Genomic DNA, 15,612 nt, shown 5'->3' with positions numbered 1-15,612 from the left:
GAAGCAAAGAGTGGCGAGGAGAAGAACCTGCTGGAAACCCCAGACAGCAGGGAAGGGGCTAATGAGTAGCCCCTGGTGCAGTCAGGACACCGAAGTAGCCCTCTGGCTCCGTCACATCATGTGAAGTTCACAGGACGTTCACAGGCCTCTGTGTGCACTCAGCGTGGGGACCACACACTCTGGCCTGAGGTGTGAACCTGTCACCTGGGACATGCCAGCTGTCCCACCTGAGTAGCCGCAGGTGCCATGAGCAGCGTCTGGACTGCCCCACTCCCCACCTCGCCCACCAGCGGAGCCCTGAGCATCCAGCAGACCTGCCCTTGTCTCTACACAGGGCTGCCGTGGGGAGTGAAGAACACGGGCGAGGCCCTTACCACGGCTGCAGGTACAGCTGGCACTAACAAACGTGCTCCCTGCTGGTTTTCTCTGATCGTGGAACCTCGCATGTCACCCACAGGCCACCTCGGACCACTCCCAACTCTACTGCTCCCCCCACCTGCAACCCCCTGGTCTCTTTACAGCTGAATCTCACCCCTTTACTCACATTCAGGCTTTTTTTTTTTTTTTTTTTTAAATCTCCCAGTTTCTCCACCTGACAAAATTTCAGTCCCGGCTTCCAAGGAGTGAAGCGCGAGCCCCACTCCTCCCAGAGGCCACCCCGCCACCCGCCCAGACCGTACCTCTGCTGAGCACGGACCCCCTGGCTACTCTGTGCGGTCCTGGACCAGCAGCCTCGCCCCCTCCCTCCACCTGCTGGGTCAGAGTCTGCATTTTAACAAGACCCCAGGCGAGCTGAGAGGGGCTGAGCTGGACCAGGGCAGGTCCAGTGGAGACCAGCATTTGTCGCCCTGCTCTCCTGGAGATGGGTCCTGTAAGAAAGCCTTCTCACCTAAGATTACAAGCTCAAGTGCAGGGCCAGGGGTCTGCATGCGAGCGTGTGCATTCAGTGACTTTCCCGGGACTGGGTGTGCAACAGTGCTCATTCCCAGTGCCAACTCCTGGCATGAGCAGAAAACAGCTAAAGCAGCAGATGGCTCGATGCGGCTGTGTACACTCTGCACATACTTCATTCAGCCATCTTTGGAGGAGACAACCTCCTCCTGTTTTCCGAGCATCTACCCCCGACATATAGTCCACAGCAAGATTAGTGGGGGCCCTGGGACCCTGCCCTGAACACCTGACCGCCCCCCAAAGCCTAACGCTCCAGACTCTGAATTTCGGAGCAGTTTATAAACAGGCCCATTGTCCCCACCGCTCGGCTCCCTTTCTCAAGTTCACCTGGCAGAGAGATGAGCGTGTTTGTGTCTGCAGACCAGCTCCCTCGCTGGCCAGGAGAGCAGCTCACCTCTAAATGTCTGGTCCAGGAGAGAACAAAGCATGCACTGTGGGGAAACAGGGCCCCAGCCTGACCCAGAGGGGGCTGGGCCCACCATGCGTGGCTTTTGGAACTGAGCGGGTACTGGCAGGGTGTGGGGGCCCAGGCTTCTCCCTGGCAGGGGGCACCCGCTCCTGCTGGCCGTACTGGCAGGGCACCCAGATGCAGACACCAGCTGTGGTCACTGCATGAAGCGGACACAGGTGCAGAGGGCCACGCTGGCCTGAGAGCCAGGCCCTGACACCCCCGCCACCACGGGCCTCACTGCCGTTTCTTTTAAACAAACTCTTTCTTTCAGAATAGATTTAGATGTAGAGAACAGTTGTGGTGAAAAAGGGCCTAGGGTATGTATGAGACATTTTACACAAACCTCATGGTAACCGCAGGACAAAAATCCAGAGCTGAGACACAAAACCAAAAAAAGAGGAAACGGAGAAAAATCAGAGAAGTAGGGAAGATAACACAGGGGGTTCCCATCTACCTCCCAATACCAGCTTCCTCTTACTAGTAACATCTGACGTTAGGGCGGCAGGAATGTGGATACATTAGGAGTCACTGAAGTCCACTTGCATTCAGTTTGCCTTAGCTTTTCCCCACTGTCCTTTTTCCATTCCAGGATCCCATCCAGGACACCACATAACGTGTAGTCAGGTCTCCGGAGGCTCCTCTTGGCTGTGACAGTTCCTCAGACACTCGTTACTTTAATGACCTGCACAGTTTTGAGCAGGACCAGCCAGGAATTTGGTAAGTGCCCATCGGTTGGGATGTGTCTGATGTTTTTCTCCTGGCTACTCTGGGCTTATGGATTTTGGGGAGGAGGACCACAGAGGTGACCCTGTGGCCTTCATATCATCTCTTCATATCAAGGGCGCATACTGTCACCACCACTCACCACTGCTGATGTTGACCTTGGTCACCTGGCAGCTGTTAACTCCCTTCTCCAGGCCCCCCGTTCCTTCTCTGCATAAAGACTTCCCCACATCCACTGCCAGCCAGAGGGTGTAAACACAAGTTCCGCTATTTATACCAAAACAAGCCAAGGAAAGTACCCAGCACAAGGCCGAGAGGACAGAGCCCTGGCTTAGCTGCAGGCAGCTCTGTGTAAAACGTCGGGCGACCTCCTCACCACATACACACGCTGTTCCCGCCTAAGGATTTAAGTTAGTGACACAGAACTGTCAGCTGTCTATAAGATCAACAGGAGTTTAAAACCTGAGCGGCTGGATAAATAAACAAAGGTGATAACGTGGCCTGTTTATAAAAAAGGCAATTTCTAGACGAGCCCCGCTCAGGGTTTTGACGCACACCTGGTCAGGTGAGCGGGTGCTGAGGGGAAGGTGCCACCCTGCATGGATGGATGGGTTACCTGATGAGGTCCCTCAGGTCTGTGGGTGTCCTTCACAGGGGTCATCGGATGACAGCCTCTAAGCGTCGGGGACACAGGCACATATAGAGGACACACAACGTCCCAGGCACTGAACGTAGCTGAGCTGGGCCCATCACTCAATTTGGAGAGATCAGTGTCTGTGTGGGGCTGGAGGACACCTGAGGATGAGACGGGGAAAAGAAACACAGCCTCTTTTAAGTTCCTTTTGGGAAGAGAAGCAGGGAGGCAGCTGGCGGGAGTGGGGGTTAGGATGGAACGCTCTAGGTCAGACTACTTTTGTTTGACCTTCAAAGCTTAGGGGAACTGTTTGGTGCCTCAGTTCACCCACAGGCTAAATGAAGATGGTCACAGGACCTGCCTCACAGGTAGGATGCCAGGATGACACGTGAGTTCCCCAGGAAAGGGCAGAAGAAAACTGTTACACGATGGAATTCAGGCGCTGGGTGTGTATCCAGGTTTGAGTCCTGCCACTGTGACCTCGGCAGGTGACAGAACTTCCCTGGGGATGTCTGTTTTTCCACCTGTACAAGGGCAGCAGCTCTGGGCAGCACTCAGCACGGCCTCACACCCACTGAGCACGGAGCAGCCGCTGTGGAGCTGCTGCTGCCACTGCCACCATCCTTCGGAGGCCGGAAGGATTCAGTTTTGGGATAACTAACTACTCAACGGAAACTGAACTCGTCGTCTGCTGAGGAGCTGTCCAGTGCAAAATGACGGACTCCAGCAGCAGCGCCCAGCTCTGCACCACAGCCGTTCACCTCACCCCTTACCCTTCCACAGAGTGCGAGGCAGAGCGATGCCTGCTGGGCCTGGCTCAGCCTGCTCCAGGGGCAGGGCCCAGACGTGTGCCGGGTGTACGGCACACGCCCCATCTGTCACCAGGGTGTTTTATGACTATCCCCATCACAAATCACCACGTGTTGCGGCCCGGCAACCAGCTGTGGTTAAAGATGAGCCACATCCCCTCCCCCCGCAGAGCGGGCCCGCTGACTCGCTCAGAGCTACCTGATTCCTTCCCCTCCTCCTACCTATAGGCCAAAGAGCACCCCCACACCAGCCTGTGGTGCCCGGGGAGGGGAGAGTAGGAGCTGTGCCCAGCAGCGACCGTTCCCTGGTTGTCGCTGAGTGAGACAGCTCGTCCCTGGTCCACGCAGCATGGAATGAGCCCTCAGGCTCCCTGCAGCTGCGGGGTCACTGGGGACACACAGGGCCAGTCCAGCACCAAGAAGCTGCTGGGCTGCAGGTGAGCCCAGGGTGTGAGCTGTGATTCAGGGCATCGTTCTTAGCTGAGGGCTGAGTGCCCAAAGGGCGACACACCCCACTCCACCCAACGCAGCAAAGGGGGTCAAGTTCACAACTCTCCCAAATCCCTGAATGACAGTTTTCCCACAGCTGGGGAGGAGCTGAAAGTGAACACATTCCTTCTCCATAGTTCAAGCGAACTTCCCAAACCACACCTATCAAACTAGACCCAGAAAAACACTCGGTGGTGGGCAGCCCATGTGGGCACTGCCACCCACAGCTCCCCCAAAAGCCAGGCTTCAGAAAGGGGAGAAGGGCCTCTGGGCAGCCTGTGGCTGAGGGAAGCGAGAGAAAGCATCTACTGTCTGTTCTGGGGGGTCTGTAACATGCATGTGTCCCCGAGAAGTCGGGGTGGCTTTCAGACCGGTGCCCGCCACGTACAGGGCTGCCAGTGATGTCTGCCGGCTTGACTTCAGGACAGAGCACTGGGACCGCTCCTACAAGGGAAGCTGTTTGCCGTGCTGGGCTGCTTGCTGAAACCCCCTCAGGGAGCAGCTGGGAGGGAAATGTTGGTGCGTGCACTGGAGTGGGCGAACTACTGCGTCCATCCCTGCATGGGCCATGAAGAAGTGAAGCAAACATCTGCCCGGAAGATGGCACTCACCTCGGAGGGAGGGCTAAGTAGCTGGATGGCACACAGGTGACGTCAGTGTGGCCAGCAAGCGCTGTCCCCCATGACTGCTGAGTGAAACAGCAGGTTGCAGGAGCAAACGCGAATGGCGCCGTTTGTGAAAAGATGCCCGGGTGTTGATCGCACAGCAGTACAGTTACAGGTAGTCAGACGACTTCTGATTCCTCCTACCGGCTGTACTTCCCAAATCTCGGGTAAGTGTGGTTTACTCAGAGACAAACACAAGACACAGTCAACGGCCAAACTTCAGAGTCACTGGGTGGCTTCTCAGGTTTCAAGTCTGCAGGGTGACGGGCATTTTATTTATGTTACTCATCACAACGGACTTTAACCATGTCGACTCTCAACAATTTGCAGGGGGAGGCGGCTTTCTGGGAGTAAGGCCAGGGGAGGCTTGTTCCCGATTTCATGGAAGGAAATCCTCCTTCTAAATGGTCTGTTTAGAAACAAGGTCCCCAAGCACATGTGAAATGAGAGACCCACGATATCTAAAACAACTCACTTGAGTTTTCATTTTTACCACAAGCAGTTCCTGTACCTATAAAGAAAACGGCTGGTCAAAAACACTTGACAGAAAATCTAAGTAAATAAATGCTGTTTAAAAGGGGCAGGCCAGCCAACAAGCACATGAAAAGATGTTCCACGTCACTAGTCCTCAGGGAACGCAAGTCAAAACCACAGGTGCTATCACCACACGCCCATAAAACCCAGAAAATAACCAGTGCGGGTGAGGATGGAGAAACTGGAACCATGTACAGTGCTGGTGGGAATATAAAAGGATCAGCCACTGTGGAAAACAGTACGGAGGTGCCAAACAAAAATTAAAAATGGAACTGTCATATGACAAAGCAATCCCACCTCGGGGTATAAACCCCAAAGAACTGAAAGCAGGGTCTCAAAGAGATGTTTGCACCCCAATGTTCATAGCAGCAGGACTCACAACCGCCAAAAGGCGCAAGCCAAACGTCCATCCATGACGAACGAATGGACGAACGAATGGATAAAGAAAATGTGGTCCATCCATGCAAAGGAATAGTATTCAGCCTTGCAAGGAGAGACATTCTGACGCCTGCTACAACATAGATGAACCTTGACGACATTATGCTAAGAGAAATCAACCAGTCACAGACAAACATAGTATGCATCCACTTAATCAAGCTGCCTAACAGTCAAATTCATGGACATAGAAAGCAGACTGGTGGTTGCCAGGGGCTGGGGGCTGCGGGGCAGGGGGAGATGCTAGTTAATGGGCGACTCAGTTTTGCAAGACGGAAAGGTTCTGCAGACCTGCTGCACAGCAACGTGAATACACTTTTGACTGTCGCACTGCCCACTTAAAAACTGTTAAGATGGCAAATCTTCTATTGTGGGGGGTTAAAAACCAATAAATAAAATTAAAAATCATAAATAAAAATGTTTTAAAAGAAAGGGAGGTCCTAAACAGGAGTCTATTCGTTTTCCTCATGTAGTTTCTGAAATGATTTGTGTCTGGCAACACCCTGCCACCCTGCAGCCTAAGTCCCTTCACTTCAGGCCTGGTGCCGCACAGCTTAGCTCTAAGGCAGTTTAGAAACACAAACACACGCCTGGGCAACTGCTGTTCGAGGCAAAGAGTGACCCTGATTCCCAAACGATGCCTCAGCCACTTGGGAACACAGACGTGGAAACCTACACGACAAGACAGTCAGCAGAAGACCCCCCCCGACAGCCCAGAGGAATTAGCCCCAAAAGTCAAGGCTGAGAAGTCAAGGCCGGAGTCCCAGGAGAGCCCAGAGACACAGCCTGTTCCAGGGGTGAAGAGAGACTCACTTCTCACTTGCCAGGTGCCTGTCATGTTTGGAATTGTTACAAAAGCACGTACTATGCTTAGAGCAAACAAATGTAAGCACACCAAAAGTTCAGGAAAACCATTCTCTCAGGAATGAGACCATGCAACACGTATTCCAATGGCATCACCGTAAGTGGGTGATTTTCAGTCTGGCTGAGTATAGTTACCTAGGATGCTTTTAAAATTAGGGATGCGGGGCCCCAGGCGCAGGCCAACTGACTCTCTGGTGGGGGGGGCGGGGTTGGTGAGCAATACCTGTAAGCATGAGGAGCCCTGCGGAGACCCCCCTTAAGTTTAGGAGCAAGGTATGGCCACCTGGGTCAGCCCCCAGGATCAATGCTTGCAACTGCTGAGTTCTGACCCGTGTATCTGGAACTAAACAAGAAGTGAGGAAGGAAGGGGGAGCGACTGGCGGTCAGAGAGTGTGTGTGTCTGACATGGAGCCTTAAGGCCTAAGGAGGCAGGAGGTCTCACAGGCAGGAGGTGACAGGAAGTGACAGGGGGAAGGCCCAGGAAAGCAAACACATCATGGGGGACCACTATGGCATCTGAGGGACAGGACTGGAGGCTACAGGGAGGGGCAGGTTACAGATAAAATGCTCCAGGCCAGCCTGCCAGACCCCACAGGCCACGCTGAAAACTTAGGCTTACTCTGTGAAACCAGGAGGGGCCCGGCGTCTGCGGGCCTGGAAGAAACACAATCAGATGGTGTTTTCTGTTCTCAGCAAAGGGTGGAGACCATCGCTGCAGCGCGCCCAGCACGCTGATGGCATCAGTGCATGTTCGCGAGGGGACCGATGAATGAACACGCAGGAACAAGGGGAAAGAGGTCTGCCACTCAGGCAGAGGCCCGGGTCACAAGCTACATCACTCGCAGCAGAAGGTGGCACACACGGGACGTCATGTGACTGTAGAGTCCCACAGAACCCCACTAGTACACATAGTAAGACACAATCTCCCAAATACAGAGAGGGGGACCCTGAGCCCTGGGTGGGGGATGAACCTGGGTCACCTCCTGATCAGGGCATTAAACACACAGAATCAAAACCACACACTACTGCAAAAAAACCCCAACTCATTAAGTACTCTGCGCAACAAGAAATTCATAACAGGATTGGCAGATTTAACAACATGCAATTGAAACTTCTCGTGAAAACTACGCCCACGGACACTGGGAAGAGAGAGATGAGGTCACCCTGCGAGGCACTCACTTTGCCCAGGCGGCCGCATCCCGGAGTTCCAACACCACACCCGTTCTTGACACTCATCAAACCATTTCGGCTGAAATGTTCTCCTGGTGGTAAAGGTAACAGCTGGGTAGATGGGAGCCCAGGTACTTAAGTCACCAAATCATAAAACCAATCCTGTGTGTCACTACACCAAGTAGGAAATATCTAGAATGAGACTTGAACCCCGTGAAAAGAACCGCTCATATACTGCGGGAAACAGACCTACGACAGCGGACCCAGCAATAAAGGAGTGTCAGGAAAGGCAAAATTCAGGACCAGGCACACTGAATACACCCACACAAGAGAGGATTTTCACATCGACAAAATGTAAAGTGACAAAAAGATCCAACGACCATTCTGAAAGAACGTACATGAAGAAAAACCATTAGTGTTGATCCCGAGAAAACGACAAAACCGCAGCCGGGAATCACGCGCCCAGCTCTCAAAACCTGACAGCCCGACAGACTGAACAGATGGGCCGCAACACAGACCATATTGGAATCAATGAACTTGGTCTAATCGATCCAAGTCGAAACCTGTGACAGAGAAAATGATGTGTAAGCACCCAAGGACATTCGCCAACACTGGAAACATTCTTGAACCTCTGTAAGGGTCCCCAAAGTAGAAATCTGTATAGACATCCCCTGGCCCCAACGCAATGATGCCAGAAGTTAACTAGAAATAAGATGGAAGAAAGAGGCGAAAATAGAGAAGAGAAAAATTAAGTACTTAAAAAAATAACTCTTAGGTTAAAAGAGGATATTAAAATAAAAACTAGACCCCTTAGAAAGACCAAGGACCCCCTGGGGTCCACCTGGCAGTAGGACTCACCAGGTGACTCTCCCTGGAGCACCTGGTTAGGGAAACACAGATAAAACCACCCCTCACCCCCCACACCATGGTTCTAGCCATGTTGCTACTTCCAAATATCCCCTCCGAGTTCACACATCCAAAGAGGCAATTCTAGAACTTTCCATCAGTCCATCACCATTATCACCAAGCTATCCTGAGTCCCAGATCTCTTGGTGGACTAGGGCACAGATGGTCCTGTTCACCATCCACTCCAGCAGCTTTGATGGACAGGTGAGAGGACCCGATGGCCCTGGGTGTGGCCACTGTCACCTGATGAAGGTAAAGTCCTGTGGGGCTTCCCCACAGGTGGCAGCAGGAAAACCAGAGATGGCTCAATCCCGGGCAGGGCGGGAGTGGGGAGGCTTCCCATAGGGCACTAGTTCCTGCAGACAATGGCTAATCAGAAAAGCACCAGAAAACAGAGATATTTGAGGGCAGGCTTCTCAGGTATAAAGGTTTATCTCTAAACCATTTACCACTTGGTGGTGAGGATCCAGGGCGCCTTGCGAGGTGTAGACCTTGACAAACGACAGTTTCGATGGAGATGAGGGGGGGATGTGGACACAGAGACACACCTCACAACAGCAGGGTTCCTGTGTGCTTGCCAAGCGTGAAGGTGAAGTGGGGGAGAAGACGGAGCCCCCTCCTGCCCAACTCCCCCCTCTCCCAGCTTTAGGGTCTCTTCCCTGTGCTCAAGCCTTGGCTCCTGCTGGTGGACGGAAATCAGCCCCTCGGACTACCCACCTGCCTATCACCTGCCCATCCTCATCTCACCCGAGACCTCACCTTGCCTGCCTCCCCCACGCTGCTCCCTGGTCTGGTGGAAAGCACCTTGTTTGCCCCAGGACTTGCCTACCCTTGGGGAGAACAGGCACCCAGTGAGGGGTTTATCAGTGACAGTCTGGACTCAAATCCTGACTGCTGCACTCACAGCTCTGACAAGTCCCACCCCTCTGGTGCCTCAGTTTCCCTATCTGTTATAGAGGCATCGCCAAGAGTGCCTCGCCTCACATGAGATGTAAGGATGAAGAGTTTATAGGTAAAGTGTGAAGACATCGGCTGGCACACAGCAAATGCTACTGACGTCCCAGCTGTGATGGTTATAAGCCCCCTATACCTGTGCTGTGCAAGAACGCCCAACAAAGGCAGAAGACATGGACACGACCTGTTAGCAAAGGGGGATCCGTACTCTCTAGTACTTGTGTTACCAAGCACGAGGTTGGCGCACTTAAGCAGAGTGCTACACTTTCTCTGCCAGACATGCGGCGCTCACATTAGTTTGTCACCAATACTATCTGCCATCCATGAAAACGACTTTATTGGGAGTTTCTGAGCATCCTTACAACTCCAAGGAAGATGAGGGTTCAAAGGCACAGACAGCCTCCAGTGTAGGAGGTGCAGTCAGTGTGAAACGGAATCCAAGACGCTGGCGTGTAAAACACACACCGCGGGCAGGGAGGTGGAAGCCACTCCATGGCAGTACCCACCTGAGAATGAACGGTGGCCGCCAGGGAAACGTCTGGTGGCGTGTCATTTTCAGTGGCCCCAATCCTCCCGTGCTCGCGGTCTGTGGACCTGCAATGGCCGCTGCCCAGGGAAGCCTGGCACTCACGGTTTGGGGTCAGCATGCCTTCAGTTAGCATCCAGGCACAAGCAGCATGTAAGGCCGTTTGCTGCCCGGTGTTTTCGAAAGTCGCCATGTCCATGGACACTTGGCCTCAGCTTTGTTGTCGGCAGGGTGTGAACAATGCCACTTACCCCACTGGGTTTCCATCAGGGTCGGAGAAGTCAAAGGCCCTGGCACACGACTGCCTGTAGGGGCTTTACGGACATCAGCTACCACTTCTCATTTCTCCCCAAACATTTTACATCTACAGTGGCCTTCATTTTGTTACAAATGCCAGGAGACCACTGCCCCAAACTCGCCCAGGGACCCTCGCACCCAAACCACAGCCTCTGCCTGCGTACTCCCTTCCAGCCCTGTTCACAGGCTCCACTGAGGGGCCTATTTGCAATTCCCAGCAGTAAAATCTGAAGGCAAAGGACAACCATGAACAACCTAACATATTCAAAGTCACGCGCTCAAGTTTTCCCAGGACGCCTAATTTACAATCATCGGCTAAGCCGTAAATCGCCATTTCGTCCTGAATGCCTTACTCACCTGTTACATGCACCAGCCCCCACCCACCTGATCCCCGGGAACCACTGCTCTTCTCTCCATTTTCCTGCTCATCAAAATAACCCCGCTTCTCGCCAGAATAATCATACTCCCAATTTAGCAAGCAGCCAATTACTTGACAGTTTCACTGATGACGAGAGAGCAGTGTTGATGACACCATTTTCTAGCTCTTAGTCATATCCTTTTCACCTGGAAGAAGTAATGGTTTTTATTCTGAGCACCTCAAGGACGGCTGGTTGTCCTACTGGAGCACAAGGCTCCACTGCAGTTTCCCCAGAAGCAGAAACGGGATGGGCCAGGTTCATGTGGGTGAAACACGAAATCTGCTGGCTGGCCAGCAAAGCCACAACCTCCCAGCAGTTCACGGGGGCCGAGAAGGGGACAGTCAGGAGGGGACCACTGCCTATCCTGGTGAGTTTCAGAAGCTGACACGGCACGCCAGGACTCGTCCATCCAGCCTGGTGCCCCGTGTGCGGTGGCCTGGGGGCACAGCCACATTTAAAGCTGGTCAGCGGCTCAGGGGACCTGGAGGTACTCCGATCCATCTCTCCAGTCCCTCCGATGTCGTTTAAACTGGAAATCTTCACATCTTCATCAAAACCTTTCCTTTCTAGAATGTAAAATGCTGCGGCACTCTCGATAATCCGATCGTCAGCTTCGTTTCCGAAGTGTCATTTTTAAATAAAGATAACTCTTAATTAAAACTGTACAGGGGGGCCATTTAATCAGATGATTTCAGGAGCCTCTCACAATAATCCGTGAGGGAGAAGCACTCCTGTGGGTCACACAGTGGGGTCCCGGGAGCCCCACAGGCTGCAGGGGGTGTCAGGGCTGTGAGGAGGGATCCAGGATGAGGTGTGTGCTGTGTCAGGTCCCCTCCCTGGCCCCTTTCAAATCATGCTCGCACATTGATCCAAGTCTCCCCAGTGCCCCAAGACAAAAGTTCAAAGCCGACTGAAGGCCAGAAGGCTCTGTTCATCCAGCCATCTGCCTCTCATGTCCTCTGTGGTGCTCCCAGAAAGCTGTCACCCCTTTTTGACTTGCATTCACCCAACCGCCCACTGTCCCCAAGCCCCCTGCGTGCACCTGTGCAATTCCTTCCAGTACCCCCACTTAGTGGGCTTCTTTGGGGAGCCTGTCCTGCTCTCCCGGCACATCTCGTGCACCCTGACCTGTTCTCCCTAAACAGAGGCATCTCTGGTGGTCTCTCCATCCCCTGCCTGGCTCACAGGGGAGGGATTGAAGTTCAAGTCACACAACAGCCAACCAGAAGCAGGAGAGACCCAGGGCAGTGTCCCAGAGGGTCACAGAGGGGCTCAACTCTCAGGCCTGGTCAGGGCCTCCTGACCCCCAAACACCTGAGGTGGACCTGGCACCAGAACAAATAACCAGAGTGAGCGAGCCAGCCTCCCGCCTTCCCAGCAGCCCCCAAAGTGCCGTGTCATGTCCCAGCAGATGCTTGAAGCCTGAGAGAGACCGCGTGGTGCCAAGACCCGAGGAGGCAGCCACGCTCAGGACACAGCCAGAGAACATTCCGCCCATCACTTAGTTCTTCTCTTGCCAGAATGAAGAAGTCCTGTGACACCAGACAGCAGTTAGAAATAAGAACTACGGCCTCATCATCAGTGGACGGCATCACGCACGTTCTCCTCTTGATGAACCTGGAGGTTCTGAAAATCAAATCTGTGCCATTACTGTGTGCCAGATCAATATGCCATTCAATTGTCTCAGCCAATCAAGGGACACAGCCCCCCAAGTCATGCATGCCTGGCTGTCTACAATGACATGACCCTGAGGAGCTTCCAATGACCATTCCTGAAGCTGAACACTTGGAAGTCCATCACTTACCCCTTTCTAGGAGGGGGTGGGCCCTGAAGACCTCCCAACAGAAACATCTCCTCTGCCTGAAACACACGGTTCCCCCCAAATGCTAATGTTCCTGAAACTGGCATGTATGTGTGCCTCCTAAAACTGAGGGGTGCACTTCCCACCACCACCCCAAAAGTGCACCGTGCAGCACGTCAGGACGTGGATAACGGGCGATGAAGTCTCCCACAGGGCTGCCGACAATCTAAGATGGTCTTCAAGTTCACTGCATTTTATTCCACAGACGCAGGGGTTGCCCCCGTGTCACTCCCTCTGGAGGTGCCTTTCTGAGTAGCGGTTATACACTCACCCAACAACGAATACAACTACGAGTTCTTTATGGATTTTAAGCAGCCTGAAAGTGAAAAAAAAAAAAAAAAAAAAATCATCCCAAGGAGAAACACGCACCATGGAAAGATGTGTGTGTCCAGATATTCACTGCGTGTTTATAATGAATAAAAACTTGTTAAACAAGTAAGGTGCATCCCTGTACAAACCTGACAGTAAAGTTGAGGACCTAAAACTGTCCTTAGTCACCTGAAAATGTCAGCAAAAATTTCAGATAGAAAGCACTTTTTTAAAAAGCAAGTATTCATTGCACAAATACTTATTGAAGAATTACTATGTGCCAGGTCCAAGCGAACAAAACAAGCGCTCGCTCACTCTACCATCCATTTTGTTTGGAAGGTCTAGCTTCACATGTGAAAACTGTGAAAGACTCACAGGGAATGGTCCAGAGTCAGGTTATGGGTGGGTGGCAGACTTCAAGGGTTGTGAACTTTTCTCTCCTTTTGCATTTTCTAATGTTTCTATACGAATAAGTAATTACTCGAGTGATTAAAAAACAAACCTTAAAGTGCAGAAGTATTTTTAAAGAAAAGAAGGGAAATTCATAAGAAACTCATCCCCAACCAATTCATACTCACATATCTAGGAAGTACTTACACTGAACACAAAGTGCTTCTTCACCCCACCCTCTCCCGCCCCCCAGGGTAGGTCAGGCCTCCTTACAACCCCTTCCGCAAGCAGCGGCTTGTCGCCCATGCCACCAGCCAGAGCCACACTCCATCCCGGCCTGGGAGTGTGGTGGGTGCAACTTGCTGACTCCACCTCACACATTCCCTCCTGCTCCCAGGAATTCGAGGAATGAGGCCAGGACTGGGGGTCCTAATCCTTAGGTAGGCCCCACGGCACCACGGCACCACAGCGCGAGTCCACACCTGTGCGCTTTGTAAACGTCAGACCGAACTCCTAAAAATATCCAAGTCCTGCGTTCCTGTTTACTCGGGTGCTGAAACATCACAGAACAAAACCTCCATTTACTCAACACGGAAGAACAGGACTCAGAAGAGACCAGTGACCAAGGGCTCCTGACAGGTGTGGGGCTGAAGCCTCAGGTGAGGCAGTGACGTCCACCATCTCCACATTTCCATCTCTCAGCCCCGGGGAGGTAAGCAGCACCACCACCATTTTACAGAGGAGAAAGCTGAGCCTCAAAGAAGTCCAAAAACGTGCCTGAGGTCAAAACTACAAGTAAACAGAAGCCAAAGATTCAAACACAGACGGGTGTGTGCCACAGAGAAGCCTTTGATGTCACCAAAAATAAAACAGGTTCCAACGAAGAGTCACTGGAGACCCCACTGCAAAAAAAAGGACCTTCCCGCGGTCCGGCCTGAAAACGTCATCTCAGCTATTTCTGTTCCCCGACAAGGGCTTGGATGCGAAACAGTTAGAAGAACATGATGGATGGTTAGTCACTTAATTCTTAATAAGGATTTTCCTTGACTCAAATACGATGACTTTCAGTTATGCAAACCAGGCTGTTTCGTATGTGATTGACCGAAAAGAAAGAGCCATTTACAGAAGATTCGGGCACAGTGCCTGACAGAGGAAAAGCCCAGTAAATACATGAAATCACAGAAAATCCCGTTCAAAGGTGAATGTGAGTATTTCAAGTGTGCGTGTGTGTGTGCGTGTGTGACCACCTAGTAACTATATTTGAGATTAGTATCTAAATGTCAAATTACCTGAAATCTGAATGACTCAGATGCTTAAACTATTTGAGAATAAAATGGAAGTAAGGAGACTGACAAGCCCCTGGTCCCCACCTGAAGCAAATGAGTTCCTGGCAGCCGCCCTCCTCCTTCTCTCCCAGGCTGACTGACGCGCCCTGACTGGAGCTGAGGAAGTTCAACACTCAACAGATCCCCAGTCTGTCTCTGAACATGAACTTCCCTCTAAATGAACAGCACTGAATGCAGAGGTGCTTCTACTAAAATATAAGCAAACAATGTGCAGTCAGCAGACTCCGGGGAACTCATTTTGGATGTCCGGCAGTGACCGATGTGCTGTGATGTCACCCAGAGTCGGCACCTTCCAACATGGGCCTGAAACGTGACCAGAATTCGAAATGTTGGGGTAATGGTCCTACAGCACCACTAAGGCGAGCTAGCCAGTGGCCAGCGGACCGGCACATAAGCACAACAGAGCCCTCCTCCTGTAAACACCCAAAACACTGATTTCTGAAGTCACAAGGGGAAGAAACACCTCACCACTTCTGCCAGGGGGCATGTGGGGTGGGGGGAAGGGGGAAGGAAACACGAGATGACCTTGTGTTTCGCTCCTACCAACACCGTCCACACCATCTTCAGAGAAGCTCTGCTCTCAGGCCCTGGGCCCAGCACGCTACACGAATTGTTTCTATGTATCACGACAGCTGCAATTACTACTTCCAGTTCAACTTGAACACAGCACCTTTACTTTCCGTGTGTGCACTGGACACATACAAATACCTGATACCACTGGTCAAAGCTACAATTCTAAGGGTAACTTAAAAATGTCTAAAACTACGTGCATTTTTAGAATATTCCATGTACTTCTTTGTATCCTGAAGCTATTAAAAATTCCAATCCTTTCAAAAAGGGCAATAGTGTAAAATGGGTCAACAAAGGTGGGTAGTAAGC

The 15,612-nt window shown here is 52.1% G+C and overlaps 1 protein-coding gene across 5 annotated transcripts in view; it reads right to left on the bottom strand.

The window, feature by feature from the left end:
- Positions 1-15,612, bottom strand: part of SH3BP4 (SH3 domain binding protein 4) — an 85,727-nt gene that overhangs the window by 62,577 nt on the left and 7,538 nt on the right. For 2 of the 5 annotated variants that reach the window (XM_019739787.2, XM_019739790.2), the window contains exon 2: positions 2,742-2,920. The exons of 2 other annotated variants lie outside the window; for them this stretch is intronic. The gene's annotated coding sequence lies outside the window, so the exon portion shown is untranslated. Of the gene's footprint in view, positions 1-2,741; positions 2,921-4,668; positions 4,976-15,612 lie in introns of all 5 variants that reach the window. One more of the 5 variants, XM_074315406.1, reaches the window with a different exon arrangement.

Source organism: Rhinolophus sinicus, linkage group LG01 (assembly GCF_036562045.2).
Source record: "Rhinolophus sinicus isolate RSC01 linkage group LG01, ASM3656204v1, whole genome shotgun sequence".
NCBI classification, from domain to species: Eukaryota; Metazoa; Chordata; class Mammalia; order Chiroptera; family Rhinolophidae; genus Rhinolophus; species Rhinolophus sinicus.
The sequence above is the reverse complement of the archived record's forward strand: the minus strand, read 5'-3'. Positions and strand labels throughout refer to the sequence as shown.